Source organism: Pelophylax lessonae, assembly GCF_965119305.1.
Source record: "Pelophylax lessonae genome assembly, chromosome: 3".
Taxonomy (NCBI): Eukaryota; Metazoa; Chordata; class Amphibia; order Anura; family Ranidae; genus Pelophylax; species Pelophylax lessonae.
In genome coordinates this window covers 423,171,832-423,191,064 of record NC_138770.1, presented here as the reverse complement: position 1 = coordinate 423,191,064, position 19,233 = coordinate 423,171,832, and the positions used below count along the sequence as shown (strand labels likewise).

The 19,233-nt window shown below is 43.4% G+C and overlaps 2 pseudogenes across 2 annotated transcripts; both read right to left on the bottom strand.

Moving 5' to 3' along the window:
- Positions 1-604: 604 nt before the first annotated feature.
- LOC309550561 lies at positions 605-14,777 on the bottom strand (annotated as a pseudogene). The gene is made up of 5 exons: positions 14,197-14,777; positions 13,337-13,719; positions 12,896-13,180; positions 8,441-8,535; positions 605-828 (listed from the first exon to the last, which is right to left on the bottom strand). The product of its transcript is annotated as an uncharacterized misc_RNA (transcript).
- Positions 14,778-14,795: 18 nt separating this feature from the next.
- On the bottom strand, positions 14,796-18,158 carry LOC309550560 (annotated as a pseudogene). The gene is made up of 3 exons: positions 17,535-18,158; positions 16,404-17,468; positions 14,796-14,816 (listed from the first exon to the last, which is right to left on the bottom strand). The product of its transcript is annotated as an uncharacterized misc_RNA (transcript).
- Positions 18,159-19,233: the final 1,075 nt, after the last annotated feature.

Below are 19,233 nucleotides of genomic sequence, written 5' to 3'. Positions count from 1 at the left end.
CCTATTTGTATCTAGTAAATAAACCCCTTGGCATATAATTTAAAAATGATTTATAAAGAAGGTTTGCAATGAATCTCCATTCTCACTCTTTGGCCCCTGCAGAGTCCCAAATAAGATGCAGTCTTTTAGAATAATTCACCAATATGTGTGCTTCCCCGAGGCTTGATTTAGGAATATCTGCTCTGTAGATCCAGAGGAAGCCGAAGAAAACCTACAAAGACATTTCTGGACAATTATGTCTCAAAGGGGAAACATTTTCTTCCAGACTCCAAATATGGCAGTTGGTTTACACCCTGGATACTGCAAAAACAATGAACTGTATACTACCATGTATAGTCTTAGGCCTTGTGACTGAGGAGTGGGAGCAATCGTACATACACAGAGACAAAGTAGTTTTGGGTCTCTTGGGTAAGGGGGTTCTTATATTGAGGGGTTTAACAAGCAAGGGTTTTGGGCAAACTGATAAATCCATAAGACCGCATTAACAGTTCTAGCAAGAACCGATCGGTAGCAAAGTCACATGCGGTAGCATAACACAACAAAGGATAAGTCAAGGGTGGCTGCATGGTACAGTAAATAATGAATATAGGGGCCCAAAGCAGCACTAGAGAATGTCAAAGATAAGTCCAGTCACAGTAATATCAGCCTGAGGTGCAACCAAGTTGAAACCAGTGGAGCTACGATCCCGAAATATGGAACAGTAAGGAGATATGTCCTTGGAGACACAGGCCAATAATCCAGACATAGAGAGGGGCAAAAGGCAACAGAATACAGCAAGAATGGAGTCCAGAGTCAATGAACATTGATTTAGGCTTGGCAAAGGGCAAGCTGCAATAAATTACAGGAAAGAGGGGGGGAAAAAGCAAGAAGGTAGTTTGTGGCCTGACCTCAACTCAGGGTCCATGCACTTAGTACATCATAGGAGGGGAACATAGAAGGAAGGTACTCCCAGGGTACCAGACGACAGGGCCCTTGTGTGGCATGGTCAATGCAAGTAGTACTTGCAGGAGGGGAACATTGAAGGTAGATCTGGTGTAGCCAGGCTTCAAATCAAGTTCCACTCAAGTACATCACAAGAGAGAAACATAGCAGTACTCACAGGGCAGCAGATAACAAGGTGCTTGTGCATATTGGCCTCAATTTAGGGTGCATACAGGTAGCACATTGAAGTAGTAGAACACAGCAGGAAGGTACTCACAGGGTAGCAGATCACACTGGTACAGCTCAAAATGCACACAGCAGCAGGAGGGGGAACACAGATGGAAGGTCTTGTGTGGCCTGGCCATAACTCAGGGTCTACATAGGTAACAAATCACAGGAGGGAAACAGCAGTCATTACTCATAGGGCAGCAAGTGACAGGGTAGCAGATCAGAGGGCATCAGACAACAAGGTAGCAGATCCCAGGACAGCATCAACTTCAAGAAGGGAAGCAAAGAGCATCAATACCTCACAAAGTCCTGGAGGTGGAGAGCCTGTGTTGGCTGGCCATAGCATCAATCCCCACATGCAGCATCATCACAACAGGGGTGAAGGCAAGAAAGCCAAGGAAAAAGATCACAGGGTCCTTGGGGCCTGTGTGGCCGGGCCACAGCCTAGGTCCCTAATGGGAGTGTCATGTTTCAGAGGAAAGTTAGGAGGATGAGCACACACACCAGACAATTTCTATCCAGTGGCATCAGGAGCACAGCTAGGTGCAAGCACTTTGTCTCTGGGCACTGCAGAACATGGAAAGTGGGGACCTACTATGCCCACTGGAAGACAGTGCTGAGTCAGTGGGGAGAAATCGGCAGCCTGTGTATGATAACTTCACATGCAGGCTGAATCAGGGGGTTAGACTTCCCAACAGCCCGGGCCACAGGATGATGGTGGACTGTTTCTTCTCTCCCTGCAGGTATGAGCTGTGGGGTATTGGGAGACATAGGGGAAAGCGGGCACCACATGGGTGACCAGGACAGGCACCTGGGGCTAAAGGACATAAAATCCAGGTGTTTTTCCCTTTCCAAGGGCTACAGGTACAGCCACCCTTAGAGAGACAATGGCACATTGTCAGACTTTTTGGTGTTTAGCTTTTAAAGTGAATAAATTGTGTAAGTGTCCCTTTTCTACTGTTTCCTTTTTTTGTGTGAATGAGTAGGGGTAAGCCCCCTGCCCACATCACCAAAGATAAGGGTCTGGTGTGTAGTGTTAGCGGGAACCCTGTTAACATCTATATCAGACCCGCATCAAGGATAAGGGTCTATCAGGTATGGATAAAAAGAATCCCTGGCCATTTATTTAAACAGAAGTAAATCAGCCAAAGCTGTCATTTTGCAGCATTTTTTTTCTTGTAAATGTCCTTGTAAATGTCAGTTTTGCTTTTGTATGTTGTGTACATTGTATACATGCACCACTCAACGATGGTCAGGACACTCCCCAGTTATTTTATTTAAAGGATCACATTTATGTTGCTCTTAAAGCATTATTAAAATCGCATTTGCCAATGCAAATGTTTTTGCTTTGGTACATATCCCCTAGGGTGGTGCCCAGCCCCAGAGGATGATTGAGGGAGAAGTTAAATGTTTGGGAGCCTTGCTTAGAGTGTTCTTGTCCAGTTCCCCTGATCTGGGTAAACTAAACTCAAAGTGAGAGCTATAACATGCCCTGCCCCGTGCTCTCCTTTCTCTAGGTTAGGTGCATGCATTACCTATTGATAATTGGTGTTGTGGCAGAGTTTCAAACACTCACAAGACCAGAATACACTAGTAAATATATTATCACAGGAAGGCAATGCAAAGGAGTTGCTGTTACCATATAGTAATGTAAGTGAAATAAAAAGTATTTTCGAAATGTGTCCTCTTATCGGAAAAAATAAAATAGTTTTGTACGCACTTAATAGTCTATCGCTCTAAAGAGGGCTAATAAGTTATTGTAGCTCCATACACTAGAGTACCATTTATTTTAGATTTCAACAATGTATAATAAGTTGGTTACTTGGGTAGTATGTCTTGTTCAGACCGGTTTAATCTTATATTCAAAGTTTATCTGAACAGAAAACTGCGGTAGAAAAGCAGATTGTATATGTGCACAGTGCTAGACTGCCATCCAGTGGTTTTATGGCTACATTCTTTTTTATTTCTATAGAAGTGTGGATTTGATGCCTTCATAAAGAAGAGTGTAAATAATTATCTCTTCTGCTGCCTGCGATGCCAAACACTGTTCTGACAATGAGAAACCACAGGATGAAGTGGTAAAGTAGGGGTCAGTGAAAGAAGGATTAACCACTGATAGTAGTGGGGTACCAGGAGATCAAAACCAAGATCAAACTCCAACACAAAGGGTATGCTAATTTTTACAGGGACATCTTTTATCACACTTTTTAAATCTATAGAATTGCTTAAAATTTAAAACCAATTTTAATAATAATACTAATATATTAGCCCTTGTACATTAGGGAAAGGGACTTTTGACTTCATTGAAGCATGGCAGGTGGTGCGGAAACCCCTTTTTGGTGCTATAAGGAGTGGATCAAGCAGAAAAAATAAAAGGGGACTATGGGTGGGTGTACTTCCTTCTGGTTCTAGCATGTCAAGATTATCTGCTTGTCAGAATGGACAACGAGCAGCTGGTGAATCATTTCAGACTGCTGCTTGAGAGGGGTGATTTTATATGGCTTATCCCTCTGCTCCCTAGTGATCCCCTCAGCTCTTCTCCTATTCCTACTCCTCAAAGGTCACATTCCCTCACTTATGCCCCCCACCTTGCTCAGCCACCTTCCTGGCTCAGGCCAAGCCCTGCTCGTACCTCATATAGGAGCAGAAAACATGAAAAGCCTGGTACCTCTTTCTGATTCACTACTAAAAAATAACAGTTTGGCAGCTTATACGTCAGCTGCTTTGACACTATCACTAGTCAAAGTTTTAACTTCTTCTGTTCAATCTATTCCAAGTCCAAATGTCCCCTTACCTGGTGCTGACCTACAATAGATATCAATGCATCTGCAGCCCCAGAACCTGCATCCCTGAATTATTCGGGAATGACATCTTTCAGCATTTGCTCAGCTCATGAGGCACCTGCTTAGCCCCACCTGGAACCACGATCTATGATCAACATCATGATTGCAGACAGGTGTGGGGTAGAAGTGCAGATGCATAATCACTTGTGGTATAGGATGATAGATTATTGGATGCTATTAGGGCCGTTCTGATACAAATGGGCACAATGCCTTCTGGGAGTGGCTACATGCTTAGAGCTATCTCAAATAGGCAAGTGTGTTCAATTTCACCTTTAGGTTTGCATGTCCCACCATAGATTAATGCCTCGTACACACGCAACGATTATTGTCCGTGAATTTTCGTCCAACGTCCGATCGGCCGATTTTTGGCTTGTTGGTATGATGCTTCCGACAACCGACTCTGACTTTTCTGCCGAAAAAAATCTGGTGTGCAGGCTATAAAATTTTTGTTGGCCGTCAACACAACGGCCGATTTTCCGTCAGTCAGTACAGATTTCTGCAGACAAAAATCTGATGAGCAAGACTGGGCATGCTCAGAGAAGAAAAAACACACGGAAAGTAAACCAGCACATGACATCCCTTCAGAAGTAGATTTTTGTTGGCCGAGAAAATTCGTGTGCAGTCTAGGCACATTCCAACCAACAAAACACCACTCTAGACAAAAGTCGGGCGATCGGTCGGCCGATAATCGTTGCGTGTGTACGAGGCATAAGGATAAAATATGGAAACAATAATATGTCGATTTGCTGTCACTAATACAGCCTGACAAAAAGCTATAGACAAATTTAGGTGGACTGATGTGAAAACCCAAAGTGATAAACTTAAGCAGCTTCCAAGAACATTTGACAACTGGCTGCAAGGCTACACTAGCATTGTGTGTGAACGTTTTCCAGAAAATAATACTTTCTCGTTTTTCTACCTTGATTTAATTTGGGAATGCTTACAAAGTATACAGATGTAAGTGCTGGTAGGATTACAACATACAATTCAGACAAAAATGTTGGCACAAAAAGAATTAAGATTCAATTGTCAAGATGGTAGTTTGTGGTCATCACTCATGTGTCCTCATTGGCCCACCCCCATCTTCAAGTCATTTCTGGTGCTTCCGCCCGGGCATCAGTAATTCCCAAAAAAGGATCCTGTTGTTTTTTAATGAAAGCCACTGTAGATAGTACACAGCCACTAGATTTAGGCATGAATGTACTGTAGTGCCTCCTGATCCCCAGCATTAGGGAGGGCTAAAATTTCACCTCATGGTGCAAGTTGCTAGGCATGGTGAGTTGTGGACAGTGCAGAAAAATGGGCGCCGGTCACTTTTAATGCTGAACAAAAGTGAGTTTATTGATCACATAACAAAAAGTCAGGGAAAGAGGAGTAGTGCAAAGGGCACCTTAGAACAAGTAGGCAAGCAGACTAGCAGACTCCCCGAACAAAAATAGAAAGATAGATAGCAGTACAGAAAAACAGCCTTTAACCACTTGCCGACTGCTGCAAGTACGTATACTGCGGTGGTCAGCCCCTCCTGGGCCAAGTGACGTACCGGTACGTCGCTCGCCCACAAGCCAATAGGGGGCAAGCGCGTGCCGCCGGAGGCACGCTCCCGCCCCCACTCGTTCACAGGGATCCCCGCGCGAGTGACCGGCGGCTCCGATGTCCACTGGCCACTCGCAATCTTCCGCTGGAGAGGGAGAAAGGCAGGCGGCTGATGTAAACAAAGCCGCCTGTCATTCTCCCTGGTGTAACTGCAGAGATCATATGATCCTGCTATGTAGGCTCGTATGTCTCTGTGGTTACATCAAAAGACACGCCCCTTGACAGTTAGAAGCACGCCCCTAGGGACACACTTAACCCCTTGATCTCTAATAAAGTTAACCCCTTCCCTGCCAGTGTCATTTTTACAGTAACAGTGCATATGTATAGCACTGATTACTGTAGTAATGTCACTGGTACCCCCAAAAGTGTCCAAAATGTTAGTCAGGGGTCCGATCTGTCCGCCGCAATGTCGCAGTCCCACAAAAAAAATCGCAGATCGCCACCATTACTAGTTAAAAAAAAAACAATAAAAATAACAAAATTATTTCCCTTAGTTAGTAAATGCAATAACTTTTGCGCAAACCAATCAAAATACGCTTATTGCGATTTTTTTACCAAACATGTAGCAAAAAACAAATTGGCCTAAAATGTTAAAAAATTTAGATTTTTACATTTTTTGGGGGGGAATTTCAAATAAAAAAAAATGTGAAAAATATTGTTATTTTTTCAAAATTGACACATTTTTTTGTTTATAGCACAAAAAATATAAATCGCACTGGTAATCAAATATTACTAAAAGAAAGCCCTGTTTGTGGGAAAAAAAGGACTTCAATTTAATTTGGGTACAGCATTGCACAACCGCACAATTGTCCGTTAAAGTCACGCAGTGCCGAATCGCAAAATAGGCCCCGGTCTTTGAGCAGCCAAATCCTCCAGGGCTTAAGTGGTTAAGCTAGGTTGACCAGATGTCCCTGGGTTCCGGGGACAGTCCCTGGACTGAGGACACTGACCTGGGAACAAGTCTGTCCCCGGATTGCAGGCCTGGGCAGCGGTCACTGCTTTTCTCCCCCTGCAGTGCTGGCCACTCTGCTGATTGGAAGGAAGGAGCAGGGAGGGGGCGGGGACCAGACTGACACTAGGAGAGGAGTTTCAGGGGCCACCCCACGACTGACTATTGGCTGCAGCCTGCAGAGAGACTACACGTGACTGGCGGAGAGCCAGAACCACATTGTTGAGGTACAGAGGGAGCCCCAGAGAGTCCCCAGAGAGAGAAAGAGATAGATCTACTATGCATAGAGAGGGAAATACAGTATATGGAGAGAGGGAGATACAGTATATAGAAAAAGGAAAATACAGTATATATAGAGAGAGGGGTAACGTATATAGAGAGGGAAATACAGTAAATAGAGAGAGAGAAGGATACAGTATAGAGAGAGAAGGAAATACGGTATATAGAGAGAGGGAAATACAGTATATAGAGATATGCATTGAAAAGTTTTTTCTCTATTTAATCTTCTTAATATTTGATAGTCATATCCCAAAAAATTCTAAGAAGTATAATTTTTTTTAACCTCATGGGCAAAATGTGAGAAATAACGTATATATCTTACAATCATTCCATAAACACATACCAAATACACTGCATATATATTTTGAGAGAAATATGCTTAAAAATGAGTTTACCATTTGCCAATAAAAAAAAAAAAAAAATGTCCCCAGATTTCATTTTAAAAATCGGGTCACCTTACTTTAAGCTGTACCCAGCATTCTGTACTTTAATTGCAATAGCTGTCTCCTATAGCAACCCCAACTCACAGTAACTTGCAGAAATTGTCTGGATGAGGTCATCTTTCCAAGGCTCTCCACAGTCCCCCCGTCTATAACCGAGTGACTTCTGGTACCTTAGTTCTCCATCCTTTCCTTCATGCATGCAAACAGGCCCTCAATTGCAGAACCTTGAGCATATGGCTATGACTTAGGCTTCGTTCCCACCCAGCTCAGCAGTTCCTCACACATCCACTGCAGACCAAGGTCTCGGTTGATCACGTGACACCTTTTGATGAAAGGTAGGAATTACAGCTACACTGAACCTAGGGGTAAATCCAAATGACCCCAAAGACTACAAATTAAGCAGGTTACCTACAACCCAATAAAGCTAAATTTACTGGTAGCCCCTATTTAAGACAGAGTGCTACGGTTCTATATGTGGAGGAGCACACCCAGCCATCAGATGTTTCAAAAAGAATAAACAGTTTTTGCCAAAATAAGCTTCCAAGTGTGAACTACCTGAATCAGAGGACTCCGGTGAACGTGTTAAGGATAGAATAGAAGATAGAAGAGAAGCTAGCATGCTGCACAAGGGATTTAAGATTTGCTGGATCACTTTTATACCTTCTGAACAAGTTCTAATTTCAGACAATCTTAAATCGATTTAACAACATGAGACAATAGTCACTGACAAAAAAAAACTAGAATTATGCTGTATAGCAGGACCATTCTTCTACCCTTGAATACCACAATATTAGACTTTCTGCACTGGCTATGAATCCTAAAAAGGATCCTGGAAATACTGTTTGATCAACCATCTTTCCCATCCTAGTGGCTCATCTGTTCATAACTGTATTGACAAAGAGGAATCTAGAGTTCAATGCATCATTTGACAAAGCCTTGTCGCTGATCAGGGCAGCAGGTGCAGGCTGCTTCTTGGTTAAGGCCGATGTTGAATCTGCCTTTTGTCTCTTACTGGTCCACCCAGAATGTTTTCACCTCTTCGTTTTTGAATTCTGACAGGATATTATTATGTCATGTGCCTCCCCATGGGCTGCTCTATATCTTGCTACTATTTTGAGATGTTCAGCATCTACCTCGAATGGGTAGTTCAAGAGAGTTTGGGTTCAGTATCTACATTGCGTTACCTTGATGACTTTCTCTTTGTAGGTCCTTGGGATGGTGCCCTTTGTCGGGGACTATCGTCTCTTTTTTAGTCGGTATGTTCAGAATTGTCAGTTCCCTTATCAACAGACAAAACAGAAGGTCCACTCAAATTTTATCTTTCCTATATATCACTCACGGTTGGCTTGATCCTTAACTGTAAGCTGCCTGGACCTGACAGACTGCCAGTAGAATAGAACAAACACTACATTAAAGAACTGACCCCCCCCCCCACACACACACCCATTTCATCTGTATTCAGAGTGTGTGCATTCTCAACAACTCCCTGCATCCTTTTATGAGGCTCACGTAGTGCTACTCGCAAAACCTGAAAAGGACCCCTTGCAGTGTGCTTCTTACAGGTTCATTGCTCTCTTTAACATGGATCTTAAGATTCTTACAGAAATATTGGCCACTAGACTTACTAAAGTCCTTCATTTATTAATATTATCTGACCAAATTGGCTTAATGCCTCAGAAGGCCAAGGATATAAATATAAGGAGAGTTTCCATCCACACTGTACTGCCCACTATAGCAGCAGTGCCATGGCTTTGTTAGACCTTGACAGGGCCTTTGACTCTGTAGGTTGGACATATATGAGGGAGGTTCTAAAATGTATGGGGTTTGGGCCAGAGGTTCTTAAGTAGATTGATTTGCTCTATGACTGCCTGGTAGCAGCCATCAGGATGGGTGGAATGCTTTCCTTATTCTTTCCATTATGCCACGGCACTAGCCAGGGTTGCCACCTGTCTCTGGTGTTGTTTACTCTGCTCATGGGACCTTATTCCGTAGTGTTGCCTCCTCCTCAGTTCAGGGTATTCATGTACGTAGTCTTTAAGAAAAAACTGCCCTATATGCTGATGACCTTGTGCTGTTCCTTAAAGACCCTGACTCTTCCTTACCAGCTGCCTTGTGTCCAATAGATACTATTACGTCCTTCACTGGCCTGCGGGTTAATTGGAGTAAATCTAAGATTTTTGTCACTCAGTGCTGCAGACTTCCAGAGCAACCTCTCCACCACCCCCCTCCAACAGGTAATCAAGTTAAAGTATTTAGGTATTATTATCACAAATGCTGTCCCTGATTTTATTCATTTAAATGTCTCCCCTTTTTTTCTCTCCTTAAACACAAGATAAATGTCTAGAGAAACCTTCCACTCTCGTTGATTGGTATAATTAATCTTAATAAATAGAATTCCTACCTTTGTTCCTATATGTTTTCTGTTATTCGCTGGTATAGATCTCCAAAGAAATTTTCGAAAAAATGAATAGGTTGCTGTCTGAATTATGTTGGGAAGGGGTAGTCCTAGAATGAAGTTGGCATTTCCGCAGCAGCCCTGGAGGGAGGGGGGCCTGGCCAATGCTGCTGTCTCTCTGGAAGCGGCAGTGGTTGGCTCTTATGAAGCACTGACCCACCTAGTGTATAGAGGACTGTGGTTTCCTCATACCCTAACCTGTTCTATGTGGTCAGTCATTAGAGCTTAAAGGGTGGTGCATGGAGTGGAATTTGGTGGCCAGTTTCCTCCATATCACCTTTTCCTTTGAAAAGAACCCAAACTTTTCTCATCTTTATGAATACCCGGATCCAGTAGTGTGGACCAAATATGGTAATAAGAAGTTTTAAGAATTTACACATAATGGGATCCTCTTGTCCAGGGGTCTTCAAACTATGGCCCTCCAGTTGTTCAGGAACTACAATTCCCATCATGCCTAGTCACGTCTGAAAATGTCAGAGTTTTACAATGTAATTCTGCAACAGCTGGAGGGCCGTAGTTTGAGGATCCCTCCTCTTGTCCTTTGATGATTTACAATACAAGAACCAGCTTCCAAATTCCCAATTTTTTAATTACTTGTGTAGTGCTATCCCCTAAGGAGCCATTGAGTCTTGAGTCCCCCTGTAGTCTGCACAGCCAGGCAACACACATTTTCCAACTTGCAAACACAAGAAACCGCCCATGAGCTTGGATAAGGTAAAAAGAGTTAAGGGATGACCAACTTGACTCGATGATCAACAAAATTAGGACAACTTTCTCCTCTGGCACACTGCAAACAACAGATACTTGACTGTATTCCCACAGAAACAGCAACAGTAAAGTAATCCCCTCCTAGGAGTTTGGTATCCACCTGAGTGGATTTTCAGAAAAGTCACAACTTGTAGGAGGTCCAGGTCCCCTCAATAAAAAAAATACTAGCCCACCTGGCTATGGTATCTGATCCCAAGGCAAGGGATTGGGTTAGCGATAAACTGTCCCCTGAAGACTAGCCAAGAACTTGCATCTAGCAGACTTCTCCCTTATTGGCCCTGGGGATGTAGAGGTACTTACTCAGTCCCTGTCCTGCAGCTTTGGATAGAACTGCTTTCAGGTCTTCTGCTGGGCTGGTTCCTTTTAAGGCTATGCAGACTGTCCTTCCCTGATGGAGTTCTCACTCTGTCAGCTTTCCTCCTCTCCTCCTTCTTCCAACCTTCATCCTGAAGGCAGAATCCCCCTTTTCTGGGGCCGCGTCCCAGGCTACACAGCAGAACCTCAACAATGCATTTTCCACCTGACTCCCGGACAGGCCAGGCTCCTTCATATATATGGGCTGGTTCAGCCACCCTGCCAGGCCTCCTGCCTGGGGATTGGCCAGATTCCCATAAATATTTAGATCCCTTCCCCAATACCCTCGCCCACTAGCTTCTCTCAAACCTCCAGAACCAGGGGGAGTGTTCTGTCTCAGCATCGATTGTACCTGTGACCTTCTTGTAGACCCCTAGTCTGTAAGTGTGTGCAGCAGGTTGAATGATGGCTTTAACAGATAGTTTACTCAATGAATAAAGACTCTAGAGGTGTTCTCCAATGCTTCTTTATGCTTCAAGTTAGCAAAGGCATAAACATAGAGGCTTTTCCATAGTTAAATTTCCAATTAAGTTACACAGCTTCCCCACTCTGCAGTCTCCTCATAACAACTAAACAAAATGGGAGTTACAGCAGGAAAATGGAGGATGGGAGAAACCATCTAGCCAGAAACAGCAGGGGTGCAAGGAAGATACCAATAACATAGCATAACATAACATGTAATAACAACTGCTAGACAGTTAAAGCTGCGTGGCAGCACACTCCCCGCCTGGTATCGTGAGATACCACTACACAATTATTTTCCATAAACATACAATTAGCATTGCATACAGTAGAATGCTATGTAGCCCTCTCCTCTAAGCTAACTATGCTAGAGGTCTAAGTGACTCCTACACATAACACTGAATCAGAATTTTTGGAAGCAGGCATAATTAGGACTGTCTCAGTGACTGGTCTCAGGAAGGTTTTTGGGCTCCCGTCCTTTACAATCCTGACATCCACACTTCGGACCTTTCCATCATCACTAGCAATGGCCTTTGTAATAACTCCAACTGGCCACTGGATCCGATTGGTTTGCTTGTCTTTTAGAAGAACCAGGTCCCCTTCCTTTAAGTTAGGCTTCTGGGTTTGCCACTTTTTACGTCCTTGAAGAAGTGTGAGGTATTCCCTCCTCCATCTGTCCCAGAAACAATCTGCAAGGTATTGAGCGTATCTCCATTGACGTTTATATATGTCCTTTTCATCAAAGATGCTCTTTGGCGCTGGGATCTGTCCAATTTTCCGGCTCAATAATGCAGCTGGAGTTAAAACAGTTGGACATTCTGGGTCTGTGGATACAGCTGTCAGCGGTCTTGAGTTGATTATTGCTGCGACCTCAGCAAGGAATGTAGTAAGTACTTCATGGGTAAGACATGAAGAACTCACATCAAGCAACATAGAATCCAGTATGCGCCTTGCCATCCAAATCATACGTTCCCATGCTCCGCCCATGTGGGAAGCGTGTGGTGGGTTGAATTTCCACATACAGCCTAGATCACTCAAATAATTTCCAACTTGTTGTCGGCTGATCTGTAACTCTTTGCAAGCACCAATGAAGTTAGTCCCACAATCTGATCTCAACATCTTCACGGGACCTCTTAGAGCAAGAAATCTCCTTAGAGCATTGATAAAGCTCGAAGTATCCATTGACTCGATTACTTCGATATGCACAGCTCTTACAGTTAAGCAAGTAAACATTACAGCCCATCTTTTGCTGTTGACTTGACCACCACGACTTCTAGCCGTTACTGTCCATGGTCCAAACACATCCATTCCGACATATGCAAAGGGTGTATCTTCACTCAGTCTGTCTGCAGGTAGGTCAGCCATCTGTTGAAACTGCTGTCTACCCCGTAACTTCTGACATTTAACACAGTTGTGAATGATCGTGGCTATTGGTCTTTTCCCTCCAACTATCCAGAACCCTGCAATTCTGACTGCACCTTCGGTGTAGTGTCTTCCTTGATGTTTGACTCTCTCATGGTAATGCTGTATAATCAATATTCCCAAATGGTGGTTTCTTGGTATTATCAAGGGGTTCTGTTCTTTCCCTGGCAGGTTTGACCTTTTCAGTCGTCCACCGACTCGAAGCATGCCCTCGTTGTCGATCACTGGGTTCAGTGTGAATAGTGGGCTACATTTTGGGACTGGTCCATTGCCTCTTAAGCATTTAATCTCTTCCACAAAGACTTCTTCTTGCACGCGACGTATAATGAACAGCTCAGCCTTCTCATACTCGAATGCGTTGGGTGACTCCTTACAGGTGTGCCATCCATGGCAAGAAGATGTCTGATTCAATTTGCGGAAAATCTTTGCAATATGAATCAATCTTGCTATAGTCTTCACCAACCTTTTCCAAGAGGAGAAAAGTTCAAAACGTCTTACCTCCAAATTTCTTCTTGAGCAGATGTTGGAACTCAATGCTACAACTTCAGGCCGGATTTCCGGGTCAGTATCTGGATCCTCCAGGTGGAAATCGATATCTTCTTCTGAGTTTGTAGAAGACTGGTCCGTTAAAAACTTGGGTCCTGAAAACCAGATGGTTTGTGTGAGGACAACTGCTGGCACTGACCTAGTAGCAATGTCTGCGGGATTCAAACCAGTCGGGACATAGTTCCATTGTTCAGGTCTACTGTTTTTCCTTATTCATTCTACTCTGTTGGCCACATACACATAGAACCTTCTCACATTGTTGCATATATAACCAAGCACTACCTTGCTGTCAGTGTAGTACTTAATCTGATCGATTTCAATATCCATTTCATTTTGCAGGAATTCTGCGACTTCAACAGCTAGGGTCGCACCACACAATTCTAATCTTGGAATAGCGTGAGCAGGTTTTGGAGCTAACTTGGCTCTTCCTAGTAGAAACCCAACATGGGGTCTCCCGGACAGATCTATGATCTTGAGATAAGCCACAGCCGCTATGGCTTCGGTAGATGCATCACAAAAGATGTGAATCTCTTTCCTCAGACTTCTTGAAACTGAAGTGGGTGAATAGCAGCGTGGGATATTAAGTTCTTCCAGTACCTTCAAGGAGTTTCTCCAGTTCTCCCATTTAGGCAGTAGGTCTACTGGCAGAGGAGCATCCCAATCTGTCACTCTCTCAGTAAGCTGACGAAGTATGGATCTCCCTTGGACGGTAACTGGAGTCACAAAGCCTAGGGGATCGTAAAGGCTGTTAACAGTTGACAAGACTGCACGTCTGGTGAATGGCTTCTTAGCGTCAGATACCTGAAAGGTGAATGTGTCTGAAGTTACATTCCAGAGAAGACCGAGACTTCTTTGCATGGGCAGGGAATCTACTCCCAAGTCCAAATTCTTCAAATCCTTAGCGTGATCTTCTGGATTGAAAGCCCTCATTACTTCGCTGCTATTAGATGCGATCTTATGAAGCCTTAAGTTAGCAGTCAACAGGAGCTGTTGGGTCCTTTTTATCAAATTGACGTCTTCTTCAGGTGTTGAGAAGGATTTCAGGCCATCGTCGACATAAAAATCTCTCTCGACGAATTGCCTGGTGTCAGATCCGAATTCCCTTTCACCTTCCTGCGCTGTTTTTCTCAGTCCATAAGTTGCCACGGCAGGAGATGGACTATTTCCAAAGACATGGACTCTCATGCGATAATCTATCACCTGATCATTAATGTCATTGTTGCGGTGCCACAAGAACCTGAGATAATTTCTGTGTTCCTCTTTGACTATGAAACAGTGGAACATCTGTTGCACGTCAGCTGTCACAGCAATTGGTTCCTTCCTGAACCGCATCAACACTCCTATAAGGTTGTTCGTTAGATTTGGACCAGTTAGAAGAACGTTATTTAAAGAGGTTCCCTGGAACTGAGCGCTTGAGTCAAAGACTATTCTGATTTGCCCCGGTTTACGAGGATGGTAGACTCCAAAGGATGGAAGGTACCAGCATTCTTCACCTTTCTTAAGGTCTGGTGCTGGCTCAGCATGATGGTTATCTAAGATTTTCTGCATGAATGCTAGAAAGTGCTCTTGCATCTCAGGTTTGTTACGGAGAGTTTTCTTAAGTGCAGCAAATCTGGTTAAAGCTTGTTCTCGATTATTAGGGAGAGTAAGCCTTGGTACTCGGAAGGGTAATGGAGCTACCCAACTGTTGGAATTGTCCTTGAAGAACTCTTCATCCATAATCTTGATAAACTCCTTGTCTTCGACTGAAGGGGCAATCTTGTTGTCATCACGAGTAGTTTGGTAAACTGAATCACCAAAGTCATTTTGAGAAGTGAGCTTGCAGTTAATGCTTTGGAGTACTTGATATGGAACTTCATTTTTGAAATCAAGTCTTTCCTTCACATAATAGTGCAATGGACATTTCATCAATCGATAGGTAACATTAGTTTTGTAGGAAGCTACATCCAAAAGCTTGTGAGATTGGTCTAAACAGACTTCTCCTATTATCCCCCATCCAAGATCAAGTTTCTGGGCCTGAGGAGCATCATCTGGACCGTTACATAACTCTCTTATTTTATGAACTCTAGGAATGTCTCTCCCTAGTAGAATCAAAATCTTAACATCCTTGTTAAGTGGTGGAATGTAGTTAGCAATGTGACTCAAATGAGGGTGATGACGTGCAACCTTTGGTGTGGGGATTTCTTCTCTGTTGTTCGGTAGCTGATCACATTCGATTAGAGTTGGAAGAGGAAACTCCGTGTCCTCATATTCTGATGCAACTACGAAGCCATGGGCTTTTCTTCCAGAAGTATTGACCTTTCCTGCACATGTCTGCAAGGTATAAGACCAGGTCTCTCCTTGAATGTTGAATAGGTCAAAGAATTCTGTACTGGCCAATGAGCGATTGCTCTGATCATCGAGTGTGGCATACATTTTTATGGATTTTTGTGGACATCCTTCAGGAAAAACTCTTACAAGACATATCTTGCTACAAGACTTGCTATGAAGCCCTTCTCCACATACCTCTGTACACCTTGTGGTTACGGGGTCGGCATATTGCTCAGTTCTCTCCCCGCCACCATCTGATGTAGTCTTGGGGTTGCTGCCGGGTGAAGGTTTCCTTTTGAACAGGTCTGAATGAAGAGCGTCCACATGTTTGGCACTGTTGCAGAGAGAACATCTGATGGCAATCTTACAGTCTCTAGCTAAATGATCGGAGGATGCACAACACTTAAAAAACAGATATTATGCTCTTTGAGAAATGACTTGCGTTCTTCAATAGGCTTGTCCTTAAATGCACGACATTTGGAGAGAGAGTGTGGCGCATTATGAATAGGACACTGTTGATTAAGATTGCTAGCTTTAATGTCTGTAGCTAAGACGTTGGATGCTATTGCAGTCTTCCTCACGGCAATAGGATGCCTTAAATCCTTGAATTTACTGTTGGTGGCAATACCCCTTGAAGTACTTAAAGGAATGGTGGTTGTATCTGGATAGAAGAAGCTTGGGTCATTCTTGGATTTTGCAACCTTCCGCACGAACTCTGAAAAATAAGAAAAGGGAGGGAAGGAAACACGATGCTCATACTTATACTTTGATCCTACACTAGTCCACTTTCCCTGAAGATGACTAGGCAACTTTGCTACAATAGGATTTACGCCCTGAGCAGTGTCTAAATAGCTAAGACCTGGTAAACTAGGATCTAACTTAGCAATTTCAAGTTCATGAAGGAGGTCACCTAACTCTCTAAGCTTATGATTGTCCTTAACAGAGATTTTAGGAAAGTCGTTTAGTCTCTGGAATAAGGCAGATTCAATGACTTCGGGGCTCCCATAGTCTTGTTCTAGACGTTCCCAGGCAGCATCAAGGCCTGCTTTAAAGTTATAAATGTAGACAGATTTAAGTCTCTTTACTTGTTCTGAAGATTGACGCCCCAACCACTTTATTAGTAAGTCAAGTTCTGCTTGAGGTTCAATGTCCAAGTTCTTGGTTACCGCCTTAAATGTAGATCTCCAACTCCTGTAGTTTTCTGGGCGGTCATCAAATCCAGACAGTCCAGTTGTAATCAACTCTCGTCGAATGATATACTTGCTGAACTCTGCAATGTCAGTGCTTTCAGTTTTTATAGCCACAGGGGGTACTGATGGTGCGCCGTCTTGGACCATGGTTGGTATATAATGTTGGCTGGTAGGTAGAGAGAAAGGTGTTGCAGATGGGTTTAATTTAGGTAAGGGTCTGTCGTCTGAAGGTCTCTGAGCATTTGAAGTCAAAGAGAGCTGTATCAAAGGGGGTATAGAGTTCATTCTGTAGTCTTCTGCTGTGCCCTTTTAATCTCTATGCACATAGGGTTGTGGTGGCACATGAGCTGCGTAGGTTGATTCACTTGATTTTGTGACGTGCGGTAGTTGTGGAGGGTCTCTGTTAGTAGGTGCGTCTAGTTGACCAGCTTGCTTTGGCGACACATTGCCTTCTGATCTACTTGCTGGATGATTATGAGAAGAATCTCCAACTGTAGGTGGGACTGTATTGTCGTGGTTCTGAGTTAGGACAAACTGTAGGGTCCTTTCAACAGGGTCTTGACAAGCAGGCAAGCTGGTACAAGCTGCTCCATCTTCTTCCAATAGGGCTTGTTCCAAGACAGATAACTCTGCTAAAGCTACTTCCTTTTCTCTGTTCTTCTGAAAAATTTCTAGCTGAGATTCTGTTTCTGCTTGTATTCTTGCCTGAATGCGTTTAGCTTCTGCTTCCTTGCATTTAGCTTCTGCTTCCTTGCATTTAGCTTCTGCCTTGATGGCTGCTTCTTTTTCAGAGCAGGCGGCTTGAACCTGGGCTACTGCAACCTTTTGGCGAGCTTTGAGTATTTGGTCGCTCAGTATTGACCTTATAGAGCAGGACCACAATGACTTAGAAGAAGATTTATGATATGAGCGGGCAGACCTAGAAGATTTTCCTGAGTGTCTGGAAGAAGCAGAGTTACAGGATGTAGTTTCATGTAGCTGTGCCAATCTACCTTCTATCTGTGCCTTTGCTTCAAGATATGTGCTATGCCTCTGCTGGTCATTAGAAGTAAAGTCCTTTAATTCCAATGCAGTTTCCTCTATGTTGGAATGTGACAATAGGGAATAGTACTTCTCAGAAAGTCTTTTATAATTCTCAAATGCCTTCTTAACCCTTGAGAGAGCAGTGTTCAATTGCTCAGAATTGTTGCTAGTTTCATTAGTGGCTGTTATACAACTTAAAGTCTTTTCCCACAATGCAGTCAGGTTACTAGATGTTTCTTCCTTACTTTCTTCATAAACCTCCCTTGCCTTCAAGGATGGATGAGGGGCTCTGACAGGACGAGCAGAATGAAGTAAGGAGTCTGCTTTATCTTGACTAAATGCAGGTAATTCTGTGAGATCTCTGTCAGACATAATAAGTACTGTATTTCTGGTGTCTTGTTAGAAATCTGCCAGAGCTCAGCTCTGTAAGTAGTGACTTCTGTTATTAAGCAGGCTGGCTGAGGTGCTGGGTATTTGATACAATAGCTAGCTATTGCTGGAACTAGTTCAAACTGGATCATCTCAGAAGGCTGTAACAGTAATGAAGCATTCAGTAGGTGGCTGGTTTCATATGCAGAGTAATGCTTCTGGTGACTGCAGGCAACACACAGGCAAGTGGGTACTCACGTTTCTGAAGATGGAAATTTACTTTCTGAAGCTGCAGAACCTTGGAAATTTACTTTCTGAAGCTGTATATTCTTGGAAATTTACTTTCTGAAGCTGCAGAACCATGGAAATTTACTGTTCTGTCTCAGCATCGATTGTACCTGTGACCTTCTTGTAGACCCCTAGTCTGTAAGTGTGTGCAGCAGGTTGAATGATGGCTTTAACAGATAGTTTACTCAATGAATAAAGACTCTAGAGGTGTTCTCCAATGCTTCTTTATGCTTCAAGTTAGCAAAGGCATAAACATAGAGGCTTTTCCATAGTTAAATTTCCAATGACGTTACACAGCTTCCCCACTCTGCAGTCTCCTCATAACAACTAAACAAAATGGGAGTTACAGCAGGAAAATGGAGGATGGGAGAAACCATCTAGCCAGAAACAGCAGGGGTGCAAAGAAGATACCAATAACATAGCATAACATAACATGTAATAACAACTGCTAGACAGTTAAAGCTGCGTGGCAGCACAGGGAGTGATAGAAGACTCGTATGCAGTGTCTTCCAGCCTGACCTGAATCTGAACCTTGACTCAATTAACAGACTCATGCAACTACCATGGGTCCAGTATATACCTATTCTAGCACTAGAGGGTGCTACACTTGCAACTAAGACATGCTTTCTGTCCCTGTTTGGTCACCACCAGGTTTCCCTCTGTCCTTCTGGGGTAGATTCTTTGGTACTGGATGATGATCTTACTAAGCCTTTATCTACCATCTATGAAAAACTTTTCCTTGAAAATGGAAATTTGCTTAGAGTATTTTGAGAATTATGGATGGCTAGCA